This window comes from Falco naumanni, chromosome 9 (assembly GCF_017639655.2).
Source record: "Falco naumanni isolate bFalNau1 chromosome 9, bFalNau1.pat, whole genome shotgun sequence".
NCBI classification, from domain to species: domain Eukaryota; kingdom Metazoa; phylum Chordata; class Aves; order Falconiformes; family Falconidae; genus Falco; species Falco naumanni.
This window is the reverse complement of record NC_054062.1, coordinates 39,406,161-39,426,435: the sequence shown is the minus strand read 5'-3', so window position 1 is coordinate 39,426,435 and position 20,275 is coordinate 39,406,161.

The window sequence follows — 20,275 nt, the reverse complement described above, 5'->3', positions numbered from 1 at the left end:
AGTGGTGGCATGGTCTGGACAATGGCAGGCAGGCAATCCTCCACAGTTAAATTGGCCAGAAAAACATAGCCTGGGAGTGGGTGACTGCAGGCAGGTGGTGCAAAGTGTTTCTACACAGCAACTGCCTCACCTTGGATTTACTAACGCGTTTTTTGGAATGAACACCAAGTACATGTGGCAACACCATGCATCTCGAGCACAAAGGTGAAGTCTGTTGCTCAGAGAACAAATATCGCAATAGCCTATTGGGACAGGAAAATGGAGCATTAACCTTGCAAACACCCATGGGGTAAATTTAAGCAAAGGTTTTCCCATCCGCCACCAACTGCTGTGCTCAAACAGTAACAATGCATTTCACAAGCTCATTGCTCCAGGGTGTGATTTCTGAGCAAGCCTTTGATCTGGTCTCACCCAAGTACAAGTTTTGTCTGTTGTACGAACAATGGATGCATGCCTGGCTTTGAAATGGGAGAGCAGATACATTTTGAGGCATAAGCCAGAGAGCTGCCTATCTTAAAATGTCATCAGGAGTTTACCCATAAGTAGAGAGAGGAACACATCATTCTGGTTACATACCAGGTGAATATCCTGTCCTGCAGCAAGAGACACCCAGGCATGTAGTGCTTGAGTGTTTCCACAAGAACCAATACGATAGGGGCCATGTGGTCTGAAAAGGCTGCTGAAGTAGCCTGTACAGCCACTGTCTTCCAGCTATCAATTCTTTTTCAGTGTTTCATTGAAGCTGGTTCAGTGGTACAAATGTAACTTCAGCCTTAGGACATCCTGGTTAAATTTCAGCCTTGCAGTAGATTTGTGTGTGCCAGTTACCCCAGTGTAATGTGGAGATTAAAGTAAATCTATCAAAAACGTTTCACTAGGCTATTTTCTCATCCAGACAAAAACTTCCTTTCTAGAGGAGGAAAAAACAATCCCACCACCAAATAGTTTTGATGAGCCTGACAGGCTTAGAATAGAGTATTTCAATTTTTAGTTTCAGGACTAGAAGCTTTTTTTTCAGTGCCCTACTTTCTCAGGCTTTTTTATAATGTTATTGTGTGCTGCTAAGGGAGAAGAGCTTGCTTGTCTTCCTCAGGTTTATTTAGAGCTTTTCATTGACTAATGCTTTTTGTCACAAGTGACAGTGAAGGACCTGTTTGGTAATAGAGATCAATGGAGATGAAGGTGACATTTCAGAGCAGCATTTTAAAACTAATGCATTGCTGTTTATCTGACCATGGCACCTAGGAACACTGGTTCAGAATCTAAGACCCTGTAAATTCTGTCCCTGCCTTCCTCCTCCTAAAATGTACATTTCCTTTTTCTGTCACTCTTCTCCAACCCAGTACTTTTCAAATTTCTTCTTGCCTATTCTAGAAAGCTCTTTGGTGGTCTCTTGTCCTATGAATTTTTTATTGACAGACTTCTTGCACTATCGGTGGGGTTAAGCGCCTGTTGGCTCAAGTGGGGCTTTATCAGTAACCGATCGGTCCTTTGCTTCCCCTGGGCAACTGAATCCTTGGATTTTGCAAGAACAGAGCCTTTAGTGGTGGGGAGGTCCAAGGACATGAAGGGTGTCAATTCCTTTTATTCTGCACCGAGAAAAGTGTGGTGTTGGCACTGAGCAAATTAAGCAAGTGTGATTTCATGCTCCAGCTCTCTCTACAAATTCAAATGCACCAAAGATACTTGTGAAAAGTGCTAAGGCGATAGACAGTGAAGAACTTAAGGCCCTTGGAGAAGAGGTACAGTAGAAGATAATTGTTGTCCTACATTATATACTGGAGTAATCAGCTTTGAGTATTTGGTACAGTTCAATTCCCAAACACATTTCGGATTTAACCTCCGCCGCCTTTGCTAAGAAATCCAGGAAGGGCAGCTGCTTTAGACTCTGCAGTAATCTGAGACCACCATATACTCAAATAAGTTTCCAAGCATCTGCCAAATTAAAGCACTACCAATGCTGGCTAGATTTGAGTAAATATTTACTACCTTGCATCCAATTACACCCCTCTTTCTACACGTAAGCTTTACCATCTGTGTCCAGAAGTACTGGCTTTCGTAGTCGGTTTCTGTGACATCCTCCACACTTAATTCCAGGGTAAGAAGGTCAATGCAGATAATGCATAATGCAATTATATATAAACCACGATCTCTGTAACTTCTGTACATAAATTAAATGAAAACATATTAATAACGTACCGCACATTCTGCCCGGTTGTCTCACACGATGTCATGGCAATGCATTTGTTACAGACCAAGCAAAAGAAAGACAGATTGCTTTCCCAGAATTCACTCAGTTAATGGAGAAAAATCCACCCTGATCTAAGCTAGCTCCAGCAGTTTCTCAGAAATATTAATGTCTCAAGCTCTCATGCCTTTAATAAAGTAAAATATAATGTATTTCACTGGAAAACAAATTCTCCATTTCTCCTCTTCTGGCATTTGGTGCAGCTGATAACTACAGTACTGGTTTCAAGCAGAGCATGCTGAGCTAATTATATTTCTTCTAAACATTGTTGATTTCTTGATTGCTGATGTGGTATTTGAGAGTCAGAGATTCTTAAATGTCAGCTTAACAATCCACCTTTACCAGTCTGAATACCCTAAATACAGGCCTTGTTTTACCAATATTCCCAGTAAAGAATTACTCTCTCTACTGCTTGTCTGGCAAATGAAACAAATAACAATTTCCAAAGGCTGTATTTTTTTCTGCACCACATTTAATTGGTGGGAGCATGGAGACACAGAAACATTTTCATTAATGCTTCATTATTAATCAGTGAAAGATGGATGCAGCGCTTGAGGGAACCACTGAATAGTGAATTCCCTAAACAATTTACTGTAGCTCCCTTCAAAGAAACAGCTTTTTGGAAAGATGGACAGCCCTGTTAGTGGGAATGTTGCAACAGCACAATGACATCCCCTTTTAATGTGCTCTTCATGAAAAAGGAAAAAAATCCCAATAACTGGATAACTAAACTGTTTGGCAAACAAATGCAAATGTCATTTATTTTCTTAATTTTGCTAAGGTTCTGTGGGTATAGTATTAATACAGGTTTTGGATGATGACTCACATAAATATTACCTTCGTATTTTTGGTTTCCACTTATTCTTCTTTTTGCTGGTTATAATACTTTATCTGTTATTTCTTTTTACATGCTACAATATTGCAACACAATAGTAATTAAGTCTGGGTTTTTATTTAGATAGAGATATCTCTGCACATCCTGCAGCGAGGGTCTGCCATCACAAATTCCTCCCTTGGAGGAGGAGAGCCCCACTGACTGCTGTTCAGAAAAACAGTGGCTCTTATTCCTAAACTTGCTCTAGGTGTGCAGCTAGATGACACACTAGGTGAGCAGTGTGCAAGGTCTTGAGCAACAACAGCAGGGACTGCAAGGTGCAGAGTCCTGTTTGTATGGGAAAAGAGGAGGGAGCGAAAATGGGTCCCTGGTTGGTGGCATGGAAGTACGTGGGGAAAAAAAATGGAAAAGAAATCTGGATACGTAAGTTGTTTTCCAGTCCTTGCTATAAATCTGCCTATTTAGGAGTCTGTAAGGATTGGCTGTGGGAACAGTGCGTGAATTTGGTTGCTCTTGTAAGCAGAAGCCTTGATTTTTAGAAACTTTTCAGAAAATACCCTGGCTACATACAGGAAACTTTTCTTACTACCAACAGTAATGCAGAGTGTTAAGTAACATGGCATCCTTTTTTACTGCCTTACTTGCATTGGCACCTCTAGGCAATAACAGACTGATGGGATGTGATGGATGGAGCTGTCATAAGGCAGTAAACCATAGGGTGTTACCCCTTGTGTCCTGATGTATGCCAAATCCCCCTGTTCTGCCAGGCAGTTAACCAGCTAGTGGTGTAGCTCTGCAGTCACGATATAGTCACAGTCTACTGGGGCCAGACAGGCTGAGGTCTGCCTTTTTGCAGCAGGACATGGCCTGAGATAGGGTCCTCCTGGCATCACAAGTGAAGGTGATGGCCAAAGTGGCTCTTTGGAATCTTGTACACATTACTGGATGCTGAAGACAGAAGAATCTATTCTTCAGTCTCAGTTCATCTCTGTGCAGCTTTCTGAAATGTTTAGCTTGTCCCCTAGTTCAGCTAACTTTCTGAAACGATGCTGTACTCCTGTTTTCCGTGATGCTTCATCTCCTCCTCTTGTGTATGTCTGGTTGGGTGCCATCTGACTTGGTCTATTTCTTCTCAACCAATGCTTGTGAGATCTTTGGTTTCCTTGGAAGCATTTGTTCATACTGAGATATGGCCTGTTATCCTATTGCTCAATCAAGTAATGTTCGGGCATGAAATGCCAACATCTGCAGATTTGTAACTATTTTTATCCCCTTGGATGAAAATATTTGTGACTGGAGAAATGGAGGAACACAGTTTAATTGAAAATATGGCACAGTATATTCTCATCCAATGTGTAAGAATGTTGACTGAAGGAAAAGAAAATAGCGCATCTTTTTGCCTACTTTTCTTTCTCACAAGATTTACTTTCTCAGTAATGCACATCAAATCTACATCCATGAGACTATTTACTGCTTTCAGCTCAAATTGGAAGGGCAGCAAGTAAGAACTGGTATATTTATTTTTTGTTTAACTCTCAGGAGCAAGTCACAAACCTGGGACCTGTCATGACTGACATAGCAAGCCATTAGATAGTTACAGGGAAACGCATTTTATTAAAACATCTGGGTTGAAATGTGCATGCTAAACAGTATTTTAATAGGCTATGAGTCTAACTCCCTGAGCTTTAATTTGGTAGCAGAGAAACTTCAAGCATTTTCAGCATTATTTCAAAAAACACTTTAAAGAGATCCATTATAGGGCAATAGTTTTTGGAGAAAGATATTATTTTCCTTTGGCATCAAAGCAAATGTTTGATAAAATGCTTACTATGACATAAAGCATATGCAGAGTTTCAAGCTGTAATAGGTCTATGAGTTCTCTTCACTTTCAGCCTTCCCCTTCGGTTCCCTCTTCACCTTCCTGCCAGGTCACTAGCTCTTTGCTTTCACTCTAGTTCCTTTACTATATTTTATTCTTTCCCACTGGCTGAAGAGGGATTAAGCCTTTGCATTGTTATTTTGATGCTTCACCAGGCATTACCCTTTCAGGCTTCTTAGTCAGCAAAGTCCCAGCCTGCAGACCTTGCATCTTCTCCCAGTCCTGTATCCCAAGAAGTCCTAGACTCTTGGACTATGCTGACATTAGCAAATGAGCACAGCCCAAAGGAGCAGACATGCAGAAGACAGCAGCTGGTGGCTGGCGCCCACCTCGTACACATTTTAGGAGATTTGCTTTGTACAACTTCTAGTCTGTTCCTGTGGTGACCAGCTGATGCACACCTTTCAGTTTAACTTCATCCTAAAGGAGCCGAGGTTGGGTGTCCTGAGACTGCTCGCCGATGGAAACTGAAACATGGGGCTTTGCAGAGGTAGAAGAGCAGTCCGCACCAAACCATAACACAGGTGCCCCCTCACTCTTTCCTGGCTTTGCATTTCAATCTCTGTCTTTTCCATCATCCCTTCATCTAGCCAAGGGGGCTTTTCCTATCTCCCAGGTTCTGTTTATTTGTGCTTAATGAGTGTCTTCCTTTGTGACATGAACTTTCCTGATGTACCCTTCCTTCTCCTCACTGCCTAAGTTCCCACGGGAAGAGGGGGTATGCTCTTCCAGCTCGGCACTTGCCAGGGAAGTCCCATAGACCAAACTCAGGAGCACTCGAGAGCGTATACATAATCTTTTCCCTTGAATAATTCTAGGTACAGGACTGTATTCCTATTCCTTCTTCAAAGTCATGAAGGCTATCAAATCTCTTGATAAATTAATTATTTTTAAAAAATGAGTTGTGAGAAATAATATTCTTTCCTTAATCTTAAATATAGCCTGATATATTTTTTTTAAAAAAAAATATCCTAAATAAGGAAAATCTCATCTTGAACTCTAGGCGTTCAGTTATAGTATGAGCCCTGAATGTACAATCCTATTATAAGAAATAGCAGACATCCCTAAATTTAGATATCACTACTTTTTTTTCTTGGGATACTGCACCCTAGGAATTCTCCACATAGCAAAGATGCAGAGCTGCAGATGATCATATTTTTTATTAATGTTTATGCAGCAATATAAATATGTAATATTTTTTTTTCCCCAGCAAGTCAATGCAAAGAACCTTCTCTCTGTTGTAAATCTGTCAAAAAGTCCTCAGGAGACCTAGACTCACAAGGCTCCAAGTCTAAGGTGCTTTTAGTAAAAGCTTCTTCATGAAAATAACTTTGAGTGACTAACTCAAGTATTGATGTCTGATGGGAGTACTCGTACAAAGGAGAATACTTAGTATGGTTTCATACGTTGGTAATTGATGCAGGTGTCTGTATGAAGTACCTTTATCTATTAACTACCCTTTCTTGTTTTCTTTTTGTCTGTCTCTTTGTTTTTCCTCCCTAAAGGAATACATAAAGTTTTCCAAGGTTAAAATCTAGGATTTTTTTTATTATTATTATTATTCTCTCATTTTGAAACATGCATCAAGAAATGTTGCCTCTGCTAGTGTTTGCACACCACTAGAATAAACGTTCCTAGGAGGGCATTCTCCTAGTCAGGATCCAAATAGATCTTTTACATGTATAAATCTCAGGGATCCCTTTTTTTTAATTTATTTTGGGGGTTTTACATATTAGTTGCAAACAATAACAGATGGAGACTGTAATAGCTATATGAAAATAGGGAAAGAGATACAAAATGTTTACACATGCCAAGAACAGTCAAGGATCTTTGGAAATTGCATCTTGCATGAAAGTTAGTGTCATGGTTCTTTGTGGGTGACAGTCATATTTGGTTATTTTGCTTTTCAGAAGAACTGTTGAAATCTTTTTATGCATGCCATATAACAATTTTGTTTGTATTTCTTTGACTTTAGTTTCCTGGCCATATACCATACAATTGTGAAGGAAAGTTCTCAAACCTTGCAAAGAAATTTCTTCCTTTGCTTTTGGTTCTGTTTGTAGGAATGGAAGATGTATAGGTGTTGAAGAAACATAGTCTGAAAGAACCATTAAATAAAATTCACAAAGTGGCATCACTGTTTAAAACCTGTTGGTATTATATTTAATGGACTAGCTCGTATGCAAAGAAAACAAAGGAATGAATAATAAGCAAACACTTATAGATGGAATCTACTTCAAAGTAATACCTTTGACATGAAGAAACATTTTCTGAATCATTGGTTTCATAGAGAGATGCAGCTGTGAGGCCAGTGGTACAAACCCACAAGCTAAAACAGCTGCTAGCACGCTGTGTGTAACAGTAACCAATTAAAAGTACTAAAATTTATCAGGCCTACATTATCCATGAGACAATGACAATCAAGATAGTCATAGCCAGGAAAATCAAGCACTGTTTTCTTATCAATAAGATCTTCTTTAAAACTGTGTTGATTTTTCTGTAGTTACATTATTTTCTCCATGGTCAAACAGGCAATGAGAAGTAGAAAGACAGACTTGATCCTTGTCTCCAGAAGTCTCCAGTTGCAGGTGTTCGGTCTTACAGTGGCTTACACACAGAACTAAAATAACAGGTTGAGTTGCTTTCTGTGTAAATGAGCTGTTCCTCCCCTAGCTCCTCTGGGATCGCTGGGACAGTGAGGGTGTGCTGGGTGCCGCTAGCCCGGGGTATGCACAGCCCGGCAATGCAGCTGCTCCCTGCCCATGGCCACCAGCCGAGAACAGGAGAGAGAGAGGTGTGCCTCATGCCATCTCTCCTACTGCACGCAAACTGCCACCTTTACACCCCATTGTAATGCCATCTAGGCTGAGTGAGGTAGCTTTCCAGTGTCCCCTCCCCTCCTCTCACGTAGCCAGTTTCAGCACCTTGGGCACCAAACAGTCTGTGGAAAGAGAGTGCTGAATCTGGTCCGCTGTTCCTTGTGCACTGGCTGGTGGAAACAAACATCTTGTCTGGTAGTAGGGGCCGTGCTTGCCATAGCCAGGTTAATCTGAAACCAAATTCTTTCCGTTACCTAATGCCTCAGTGCTGCTTCTTTGTTCAACAAAGCCTTAAAAAAAGGCCAAACACAACATTTATTGCTCTGTATGTTTAACCATCATAAATGTTGTCCCTTAGTAATTCTCCATGACAAAAATCAGTTATGCCTAGGTAATTTACCACAGTGAAGTTTTCATCAAAAACTATTAGGAGCATGTGAAATGAGTATGGAATGATGCAGTGGTCCAAGCTGCTTGTTCCCTTGGCATCCCTGTTGGGCCCAGGCTGTCTACTTCTCAGCAGATGTCTTCCTCTGCACGCATATACAGTATCAAATCAAGCAGGACTTGGGCCTAAAGTACCTTTATTAGTGTTAAATTGAATCATTTAAACAGTTAGCCTGACATACTTCATTTGGCATTTGTGTTTTCCTAAGAGCATGGTCTTGGTTTCATTTGTTTCATTTCATCCTGTACCCAGCTGTCTGTAATTTTACTATCAATTTCTATACTTTTATGGTGACTTAGATAAATATTACTAAATTATGGAAATTTTATAAAAGCCAAACAGGTAATGCCATTAACCTCAGCCAGTCAAAAATAATCCTATTAATCTCCTGTCAAATTGGCACATGATGAATATGCAGTCAAACTCACAAAAATTAACCGTTTCACTGCAGATCAGTAAAGAAAGTATTGCATATTTTTCTTTATCCATTGCTGTAACAGCATGTCACCAAATAGCTGTCAACAGCCAGCCACCGGGTAGTGATACAAGTATGCTGCTCGGGTCTGAGGTCCACCTTGAGGACACTGGTGGGTTTTGATAGCAGCAGCTACTTGCTAAATACACAGTCACGTTTGCACTGCTTGGCTCTGGCTGTAGGAAAGGCTTCTCCAAAGACCTCAAAGGCCAATTAAATATGAATTGACTTTTTTTCTGCTGTTTCATTTGCCTTAATGGACGTATGTTTTTCTACATTTTGCATCATTTCTGCTCTGAAAAATACAAGACTTAGACTGATCAAGGTATACCTGCTCTTCTCAAGACTTTAGTAAAGCTATTGGATTAGGAAATTGAATCAATACAAAGAATTTCCATATGGAGACTTCAATTAATAGCTTTGCATTTTTATTGAAGTGGGATGACTCTTAAAGCCTCAGAAATATTGATGAGCCAAAAGGCTGAAAGAGAAGTTCCTTAGTTGGCAATCTCTGCTTTGTAAGGGATTTCTAGGGGTTTGCTTAATTCTCTGGCTGAGTTCTGGCCGATTAATCCTGGATCATGGGAGCTGCACTGTACAAGGGCTGGATCCAACTGGCACCTGTCAGAGCCTCTGAATGATACAGTTCCCTAAAAATCTGATGAGTTTTGTTTCTTTAAGACTCTCTTAGGGCTTAACATTTATTAGCATAATTGGGAAGAATCACAGATGATATTCATAATGGAGCAATTGTCACTCTAAGCCCCCAGATTGCTGGATGATAGCTCAATGCATCAAGTGACCTTCATCTCTGAACAAAAAATGTGAAATTATTAGCCTGAAGAGAGGTATGTTTGAAAAATGTTCCAAATGTTCCAAATTCCCAGCCTGGGTAACTAGCACCCCTCTATACCAGAAGCCCACTCCTGGATGTCTGTTTCAGACTCAATTTATGTCTGAAAAGCTCTTTGGTCTGCGTCTGGACCCCAGTGTGGGCTTCTCTCGTCCTTCCCCCCTCCCACAGTGAACTCTTCTCTCCTCCTTGCCCTGGGCACGCTCCCGAAAAAGCAGCTGGAATGGAGGGGGTAAGCGGCTGAGATTTCAGGCAGCTGTTGCTGCTCTCCCGCAGCTTTTTTTTCTACTCTGGTCCTAGCAATAGGCAGTTCAGCCCTGAGTTTTATCAGGACTGTCTACATCTCCAGCTCCTCTGAAGAAACAGAGGAGGGGGAAAAATACTTGGCAAAAATAAATGTACCGAGGAAGGGAACAAGAGAATTGCTAGCAGGAAAATAAATGTAGAAGTGGGGAGGTGAAAGAAGAGAAATGAAAGTATGAGTGAGGGTAAAAACGGATATAAAGAAAAGAAAAAGAAGAGGGAAGGTAACAGACAAAAGGAGAAATGGAAGCACATGCTGGGGAGAGGGGTATGAGCCACCCAGGAAATTTTTATTACACTACTAAGGGATTTTGGCAGAGAAAAAAAAACAGAGGAAATACTGACTCGGGACTCTCTCTTCCCTTAGGCTGTTTATGACATGGATTATCAATGCCCAAATTGTTTCTTACTATCTTTTCTAACAAGAGTATATTTTTCTTCTATTTGTGTTATACCTCTGTCTATATGTCTTCTATTATCATTCTTGTGGTAAGTACCATTAGTTGAAGACACTGCTATGTTTTCCTTATGAATGTGATTTTTGTCTCCTGATTCCTATTGCCAAAGCATAGCTACTATTACTAGTAGAAAAATGTGGTGCTTGGTTAACTGTTAGCAGTAAAGCAGCAAAATCTGCTTGAGAGCTGTGCATGCGAAACGAACACACAAGACCTCTAAAATATCTCTCTAGAACGGGAGTTACAAGGAATAAAACATAGTTTCAATATATTTAAGTAGACAAGGATAGCACACTACTTTCAAGGTACAATACTATCCGTTTAAAGTATACCAACCAGCCTCTTAAATAAATCTTTTCTTTCAGTGTACAGAGCTAAATGTACAAAACTCCACAAAACCCCTTCTTTTTTCACAACCTATAAATCATGTGTGATATCTCTGTATTATATAGCTTCCATCATGTCCACAACCACATTGTTGGAGCCTAGCCTCAGCATGATCATTTTCCAGGATCTGTCTTATCTTTCACTGTGCTGGAAAAAAACCCACATACTTAAATTCCGAACTGATTTTATCCATAAAGAAATGCGTAGCTCCAAGAAATGTCACTGTTCCCAGCCGTTCTTACATTTAACCTACACAATGTTTCCTTTTCTGGGGAGGTATAAAACACTTGTTTTCCTTACAGCAGATATGAGTCAAAAATAAATTTATATGTGCTTTGTCGGTTCAGCTGGGAAAACCCTGGCACTCGGCAGGCTACGTGTACTCACTGAGGTCACCTTTTGTCTCCATCCTCTGCTGGCTCATTTTAGAGATGTCGTAGAGCGATGGCTGAGCCTGTGCCTTTGCCAGCTGGGCTGCTGTGCCCGACTGCCGAGGCAGAGCTCTCCCGGGCTCCCGGCAGCAGCAACACGTGCCAAGAGCATCCCCACAGTGCCCTGTCCGAAAGGCCTGTGCTCAGCCTGCGTGACTCTGGGCAGCTGGCTCTATAGGAACCCACATTCCCATCCAACCATGCGGTCCAGTGCCGGTGTTCATTGAAATGATCTCCCTGTTCCATTTCCAAAAAGTGGCTTTCACTCTAATTCTGCATGGTGGCCCTAAACTGGGTTTCCAGTTTTCATTCCTTTTTTTTCTCCAGAGGTCGTGCAATCTTTCAAAAAAAATATCTATTTGTTTTTGTGGGGTTCTACTTGGGGTTACTTATATTTTGCTATTTCTATTTATATATACATGACATGTGGCAAACAAAAGGGGGAAGTACGTGTTAAATCTGTTACTATCTTATCTGAACTCTAGATTTATATTCTTTTTAACCCTTATGAAAAATTACAAGGTATATAAACATGGCTGAATAAGAGTGGACCTTTAAAAATGAGAAATGGATTCGTTCCTAGCAAAGGTATTGGGGAGGAAACACAAATGGGTTCTTAAGGTGCTAAGCTGTCAGTTGGCAAAAGTCCCATCATTTCATTGCCTTCTGGTTTTCATAGAAGTTCAGAACCTTATATTTGGGTTTATTTCAAGAATGATGTAAACATTTTGATTTGCTTATTTTTTTCCTTCAGTTAATTTAACCTTAAACTTATTGGCTATTGCAAGTTCCTGGTTTTATGCGTAGGATAGGTGTACTTTAGTCTTCACAGGTTTATGAGCATTTTGAAACTCACATATTTAAACAAGACGACAAAATCTGTTACCTGTCTAATGCCATAGGAACTGCCAGTGGCTTAATTAAATCTTAGGGCTCCTGATACAACTGTGGAAAAGTGTAAGGGCCTGAACTTGTAGGAGCTCTCAGTAAATGAGAGCTGGCTCAGGGGAAGTGCATAACAACGGAAAGGGATAGCATAACACTGTCTGTCACTAGGACTGAGCTCTTTTTTTGCCTGCTTTATGTACTGTTAGTTTTGCTTTTGCTATATCTTTCAAGGGTTCCTGCCTGACTTCAGGCTTCCCATTGCACCAAGCCCCAAGCAAACCTCCAGGCATACGTGCTTAATCTAAAGAGACAAGATTGGGAAGAACTGTTATTACACTCGACTGAAATACAAGGCAAGGGAAAGTAAATCTGTTGTTTAAGGTATTACTGGCTCTTAGTTTTACCTGAGGTGATATATGAATTCTAGGGCAGAGAAGGGAGATGAACCTTAACCTTCCATTCAAGTGCGTTTAACCATAAAGCTGTCATTTGTCATAGCATGCATGATGAAGGGACAAATACAACCACCTTTCCACATTACTCCTCGTGGAGGTTTTCACAGTCATGACACTGTACAGGAATCAACAGGCTTGATTTAGTTCCCTGCATCTGCTGTGCAGCCTCCTCCACACCATGAGGAACCAGCCCTCAAGGCTGACATGTCTCTTCTGGGACATCGTAAAAATGCTCATATTTGTGTTTGGAAAGCTTTGTGGTGGGAGGATGCCAGGGCCAGTGAGATAGATAAAGATTTTCAAACCACTTTCTGAAAGCTGCTTCTGGAAAGTCTTCCCTTGTAGTATTTAAAAGCTCTCTGAAGAAGTTAAACATTAGCACTGGATGAAATTAAGACACTAGACTAAAGCATATGCAATATCAAAAATGCAAAACCCCAAACCAAAACAGTTGCCTGAAAAGGAAGATGTGCCTCTAATCTTTTGTGTTTCTGATAGACTGGATACAACTCAACAAATGCCTCAAAACAGTTGGAACCTCAAAGGATGTAGACTTCGGTGAGTAAATGTGTCCTATTTCTTCTGTAACCTACATCCTTCTTGCCTTTATCCCAGTGCTAATGTGATATTCTGAGCTTCCCCAGAGTCAATCAAAAATTTTCTGTTAACTTCAGTGGACCCATAGCTGAGCTCCTAATGCAAATCCCCACTTGCCTTACATGTCCACTATTTAGATGGAGGGTGCTCCGCAGTGGGCTGCTTCCAGGATCCTGCCCATCTTGTGCAATTGAGCCCATGCAGCATTCCCTTCACACCTGATAACTGCAGTTGCTCTGGAGGGAAAAGGGAGCTGCATCACCCATCCTGTGCCTGGGCCTGCTGGCCTCAGGGGATGGGCCATGCAGGTGGAGGGACCTGATGGCTGAGCAGAGCTGCCAGAAGAAAACAGCTGTAGATGAGTCAGACCTTGAGTTAGCAGCTCTGTAAAGATTTGCTTTACCCCATAAATACAGACACAGTTACCCAAAGGGTAGCTGGCAATCGCTGTCCTTACGACTGAGTGATGTGATGTGAAATATATGCAATGTTAATACTTCTGCAGTGCTAAAAGTAAGGATGTAAATCCACTTCTTTTTGTTTCAGGAGCATAGATAAGGAACCACAAGCACTGGTTAAAAATGTTACAACTTTCCAAGAAACCATAATGAAAAGAGCAGCCATCCAGTCTACTCTTCACTTCACATTGGTACCATGTGAGCATTTGGGATTTAATTGTCTGGGTCCATTTAATTCTAGTGACCTATTTCTTATATGTTCAATGGTGTTTTCTTTCAGATGCTGTAGTTTAACACCTTACCACCTCACATTATGTGGTGTTCAAAGGTTTTTACATTATCTTATTGTAATCTCAGAAAGGGCAAATTATTCAGTACATCAAAGGAAATAGCTTCCATCCACTGCAACCTTGGGCTGAAAGCAAAGGTTTGTAATCTATTCTCAACTTTATTAAAAAACATAAGGAATCAGCCTTCATGTAGCTCAAATACATTTTCTTACATGGTGACATACCATGTCTGATACTGTAGAATGAACTCAATATGAATTTCTATTCATTGCAGTCAGCATACTGGTTGTTATTAAATTCTTCAGTGTTGTGTGATTGAACACACTGATCATGGGAACAGAATACTTGCTCAGCCTTGCACAGCTTTCCTTTGCTCTCTCTTGCTTTTTAGGATATATATATATATACACATATATATATATATATTTTTTTTTTTCTCCTTCACACGTCTGAGGATTGAGCACTACCTTCCCATGACCAAGAAGAATTTAATTCTCAGGTCCTGTCCTTGTGACAAGGCTTTGCACACCCCTGTCTTGGCAACAGCCTAGCAAATGTTCCATCCTATGCAGCAGCCACCCCTCTCTCTGTACATACACGCTTGCACATCTATATGTGTAGATTGAAAAATAGAAAAAAAAAACCACCAAACTGATCCATCTGTCATTTCTGGTCCCCAAGGGGAATCTGTGGCGATGCCATGAGGGCTTTTGTGCCACTGGTTAGTCCGGGGTCTAAGTGGCACCCGTGACTTGGTGATATCCAGGTCTTGTCTATTGGCTCTCAGGGGTATATGACTTGCTATGGTTGACATCATAAGGTTTTTGATATGAAGTACATAGGGCTAGAAATTTGGGATACCTGTGCTTAAAGACTTAGAACAAATATTCAAGAATTAGGAAAACCAAATGATTTTATATAATTGGGATAAAAGCTGGTATGGAGGTTAACAAGGGAAACTGTTTTCTGTTCAAGCACAAAGCTCTCATTTCTCAAATGAATACAAGCTGTCAACTTTTCTGCAGAAAATCTACTATATACATCTGTTTCTAAGACAATATCTGTGCCCAGTAGCACTGGTTTTAGCAGTTACAGCTAGCCTGGAGGAACATGGGAAACTGAGAATTTACAGGGTATCAATGCCCATGTCTCTTCCAGGTGCTGTGATCAGAAAGTTGTTTTATATTACAGAGAATAAAATTTCTACATTCTCTGTCACGTCCTCTACAGATTAAAGGAAAGATAACCTGTCCCATCATCATTACAAGCTCAAAAGCACAGATGGAAAAATCCATGCATATCAGTTCTGTAAGTCTCAAGGAAATTTACAGAGGAAATAAATGACCCACAGCAAAAATGGATAATACTTTACAAAATTGGTACCTGGGAGCTGTGTGGCTAAACTAGCAGTAAAAATGACCCATACTTTTCAACATGAAATTAGTTCTCTGCTGAAGTATAGAAAAAAAGATTTTTAGGCTGTTTTACCACCTGCTCCTCGTTCCTGGGATCTGTGTATTCAGTTTTGATTTATGAGGGAGAGGAAGAAGGGGAATTAGGTGAATTTTGAATGGCATATATCAAGATCATAATGGTTTGGTCTTTTCTTCCAGGCTATTTTTTTTTAATCCTATTTTTGTACAATAGTAAAATTTCAAGTGCTTGCAAAGCCAGAGGACTTTCAGTTACTTCTTTTCAAATGTTTTATCACTTTTTATGCTCTTCTGTCCAGCAACTCATTTGCTAAAGAGTAAAATTGAACTATTTGGTATGCGGTGAGGTTAACCAACAGATAATTTGACCACAGGTCAGATCGATTATTACAATATCTTTTTACTTTTTTATGTTAATAACTTGTGCATATGTGTACATATGTGCATATAGATGTATTTAATACTCTCAGAAAATGTCAGTCTTAACTCTAGTGTCATCAGACATGCTGTGCAGCTGTGGCATAATTTTGCTATTGCTGCTCAGTATGTGAAAGTGTGTGCTGGACATGCTATAAAGGCCATTCTAAAAACAGAAATAAAGGTTTTGGCAAGTTAAAAAAAGATCAGTTGTCTCAACCACGTGGAAAGTCAGGAACCTAGGTGTGCAATTTTTCCTCAAAACTTCTATCAAATCTCTAAATACCTCACAGAATCAGGCTTCTGGTATCCTGAAGAGAGGCAGTATAGTTAGAAAGGACAAATAACTGGCCTGTTAATAATCCTTACCTGTATTGCTAGTTCATCTTTAATTTAACCCTAGTAAAACTTTGTTTGTTTCACCATATGGAGAACTACAAGAGTAATACTATATTGACAATTCATTATACAATTTGGTTCAGACAGGTCAGTGAATTAATACTTTAGTCACTGTGGACCGAGGGCATCAAAGTCTGTTTGAGAGTGCCCACCAGCAGACAAAGGTAGGAGAGGTCTGGACTCAAAGTGTTGCAAGTGAGGTCCAATCTCTCCATAGAGGGCAGAAAAATGCAGAGTATACGTTCCCCTTCATAGCTGAGGAATTACACGTATAGTTTTTAAAGAGCCCTTACTCTTTCTGGACCCAAGCATCTACCACTGCAGGCTAAGAAGGATGAAAAAGGCAACAGAAAGCCATAGAAAACCCTGCTTTTACTGATATAATTAGGTAGTTGACATAAAGTTATAAAAGTGATATTTTTAAACGATCTAGCAAATTTGGATATGATTGATATCAGGAATCAGTGGAAACACTACTGGTCTTTGAGGTAAAATTAGGTGCAGTTTCTTTATAAAGAACTTCTGGGGGAAAAACCCACTACTGAAAATTCTGCTGAAATATTTTTTTTTTCTTCTGTAACTTTTTCTCTCGTTCTGTTTATTACTAAACCTTTCTTGTTCTGTGCTTTTGATTCATTAAAAGTTTATTTTTTCTATTCTAAACTCAAATTGTGTTTCAGGGTAAATATCATTCTTTAGGACTTGAGAATACAGATGTCTAATGAATCATAAGAACACAGTCTTTATATAGAGTTAGTTTTAAATATGGTATCACTGCATGTTTTTGCAAAACCTCGGTTTTCTCACAGTAATGCTGTTTTTCATGTTTCTCATTAAAAACATCCTGATGGCTAAAAATTACTTTCCCAATCAAAAGGTCAGGAAACAGAGAGCAAGACAGACGAGCTCCTGACCTGAAGATGCCTCTGCAGGTACTAAATATATAGCAGTCCTCCGGGGTATTTTGTAACAAATATCTGCTTTTGAACCTTCTTATTGAAAGTTCTTGTGTAACTCCAAACTAAATGTTATTTGAAACTCTAAAAAAAATTCTATTTTTAAGAGACATTGTTTTGACTTTTCATCTTTCCATATCAAGAGAATGTCAACTGCATAACAGAAATGCAAGTCCAGGATGCAGAAAGATATAAAATTTATAGAAACATCTTTTCTGGAGAATATTGCCTTTTGTGTTATACTGTTTTGTGAGCATTGTGATACAGACAAAGTGTTTAAGAGACTGCCTCTGCTAGTGATTAATTATATCGTGGCTTTTATCTTTAAAAAGAGAAAAGCTTTAAAATCATCCAATTTTGAAGTTTGAATGGGTTTAGAAATCTACCTATCTTTGAATCTTTATATAAATAGTGTCAATCTTCTCTCTTTTTACTTTTTTAATACGTGAGACCTAAATATATATATGCCTTTTTTTCAGTCTCTCTTTAAAATAATTGTATGATATTTTTCACATATATTTGAAAGCAAAATAATTATGGAGAGTGCCCTTTGCACTGTTCCTCATAGACATCTGAGACTGAAATTATTGTTAATTAGGTACTGTAGAGAAGAATGGTTTACTTTAAAAATGGCTAAATGCTAGAATGTTAAACTATGTTCAAAAAGAATAAATTTTATTATTTAGTCCACTTGTTTAGACAGTTAGTTATGCTTCTGGATGGATTCTTGGCATGAGTAGGGTGTTTACCAAGGTGTGAGTTATTGTCCGAGAAGTGTGAATTTTGATATTGTAGTTATGGATGTGCTCCAAATGTTAGTTAATGTGTTTGACCAGAGGAATAAGCTGTTACTTATAAGGGAGAGCTAAATGTACAGAAGTTTCCAGATTAATGAAATATATTAATCTATTTCATTGGTGTATAATTCATGACTACCATCTGAGAGAAAAGTAGAGTTTATACAATAAAACAGAACTATTTTGATTTGTCACAACTATATAGTCTTTTCATGAGTAGTTGGGTTTAGTCCTGGCACAGTCCTGGTTGTTGGCTTGCAAAGATCTTGTCCTTGTGGAGTTTGTGGTACACTTCAGCATTTTTTGTGGATGGTTCTGGTCCCACACACCCTGTGGTTGTGTTTCTGCTTTTCTAGAGGATCCAGTGTGTGCTTCTTCCCATGTACTAGCAGTGGCTAGAAACAGGGCAATAAGTGTAGTTGATGCCATCGGTTTGACTCGGAGCTTCTCATTCATGCAAACTGCCTGTTCCAGCTTCCTCAGGCTGACATGGGAGTTAACCAAATAAGACGAAAGTCTCATAGATTCATTTCAGGACCTGGATCAAATCTAATTTACTCTTTTATTGATCTGTATTGGGTATAGTTATCTTTAAAAGTCAGGTCCCCATTTTGGATATAAAAACCTCATCCTTCATAGTTTTTTCCTATCTTTGCTTCTGCTTCTTTATCACCATTTATCTTTATCAGTTTCTATGTCATTATGTGCAGAACAGTGCACAACAGAGGGAACACATCCAGTCTGTGATGAGGGAGTGAATATGATCACACAGAGATGCATAAATGCAGGAATTTCTCACTTTTAATGTAATAGTTTTGAATATATTCTTTTAACCTATTCTTCTATCCTTCAGAAAAATGTTTTCTCTAATAAGGTGAATGTATCTTCTGGTTTTTTACATGATACAATGTATAAGATTCACACTATATATCTACTTGTCAGTGCAGTGCTTTTTTTGGTTCGTTTGTTGTTTTGGTTGTGGTCTGTGTTGGTTTTTTTAATGCAAATTGTATTGGGTATTGAAGTATTCACCAGAACGAGCAGAATGATAATGCACACAGGAAGCGTTATAATTCTACAAGCAGGATGTTTGTTTGCTCTGCCCTGTTGCTATTAAAGTTATGGTGTGCTTTAAGTGCTAATAAATAAGAACTGGAATTTCTAATTGTACTAAGACTTTTATAAAACATTAAGTAAATAATGAATATTAAAGGAAGAAGCAACTAAGAGACAATGTTATATTGTACCTGAAGTGTCCTAAAGGGACAGGTTACTATTACTATTCGGCACATTATTTAGTTCTCATCATTGATCAAGCCACCTATACTCTTTTTCTCAAATGAAAGAAAACTGCCTTCTGTAAAATATGAAGAAAAGACTTCTGGGGGACCACGAATCTGTAAATGCAAAAGAGAGAAAAAGGACTCAGCATTTTGCACAGCATGGGTAACTATTCACAGGCACATTTTCTTGAATAAAAGAAATAGTATGATGGGATGAATTAATTTGAGGATAGTCTCCACTGATTGCTCTAAGTGTTTTCATTAGGGCCTAAATTCAGACTCACGCTATGTAACTATGCAAGAAAGAAATTATATCCTCTTTTAAATCTTTGTGCAGACTACCCAAGTTAGGGTTCATTGCAATTAGGGTGGCACGAACGTATGTTCAACATAGAGGGGTAGAGAAAGGGAAGGGGATTTGGAAGAATACAATAAAGTCATGGTGCTACTTAACTACCAACTCAGTGTGACTGGAAGACTTTACATTTATTTCTCATAAAACATGTAGGAAACTGAAGCCATTGTAGGGAATCAGATCTGGGAGGGTGAAAGCTTTTGTGCATCTCTCTGCTGCTCCTCTCCTAATGCCATTTACGTGATTTCAAAGCAGCTAAATGTAGCTTCTGTGCTGCCCTGTACTGAAGGTCTGGGCCTCTGGCTGATCAGAGTAAAGCCCTTAAAAGAGCTGGCAATCTAGGAGGTTAATCTGCAGTTCTTGAATGAAAATTGGGTCTTCTAAGTATCCGGTACTGGGCTCCTGCAAAAGACCTGTTAGGACTTCTCACTTTTGAATGTCTCTTCTCTCTTTTTCCCTTAGGAGATTATTTTTTTCTTTTTGCGGAGTGACATTTTCTCAGCCTTTTTGGATCATGCATTAGTCATAAACACTATCTGCAGCAAAACTGGAGGTAAGGTCACATTCCCCATTTTATCCAGATCATCCATGGAACAAATCTGCACCAAACTGGATAACATCAGGATAAAGAAACACAGTTTAGCAGAAACATACTGAATGATAATTTTCAATAGAAATCCAAGACAGTCAAATAGAATTGAAATTTAATTTTAGAGTATCCAGACATTAGATACCTGATTTCTTACTATTAATAGATCTATCAGACTTTCAAACATTCAGCTTAAGCACCAGTGCTAGTTGATAGCTGTGT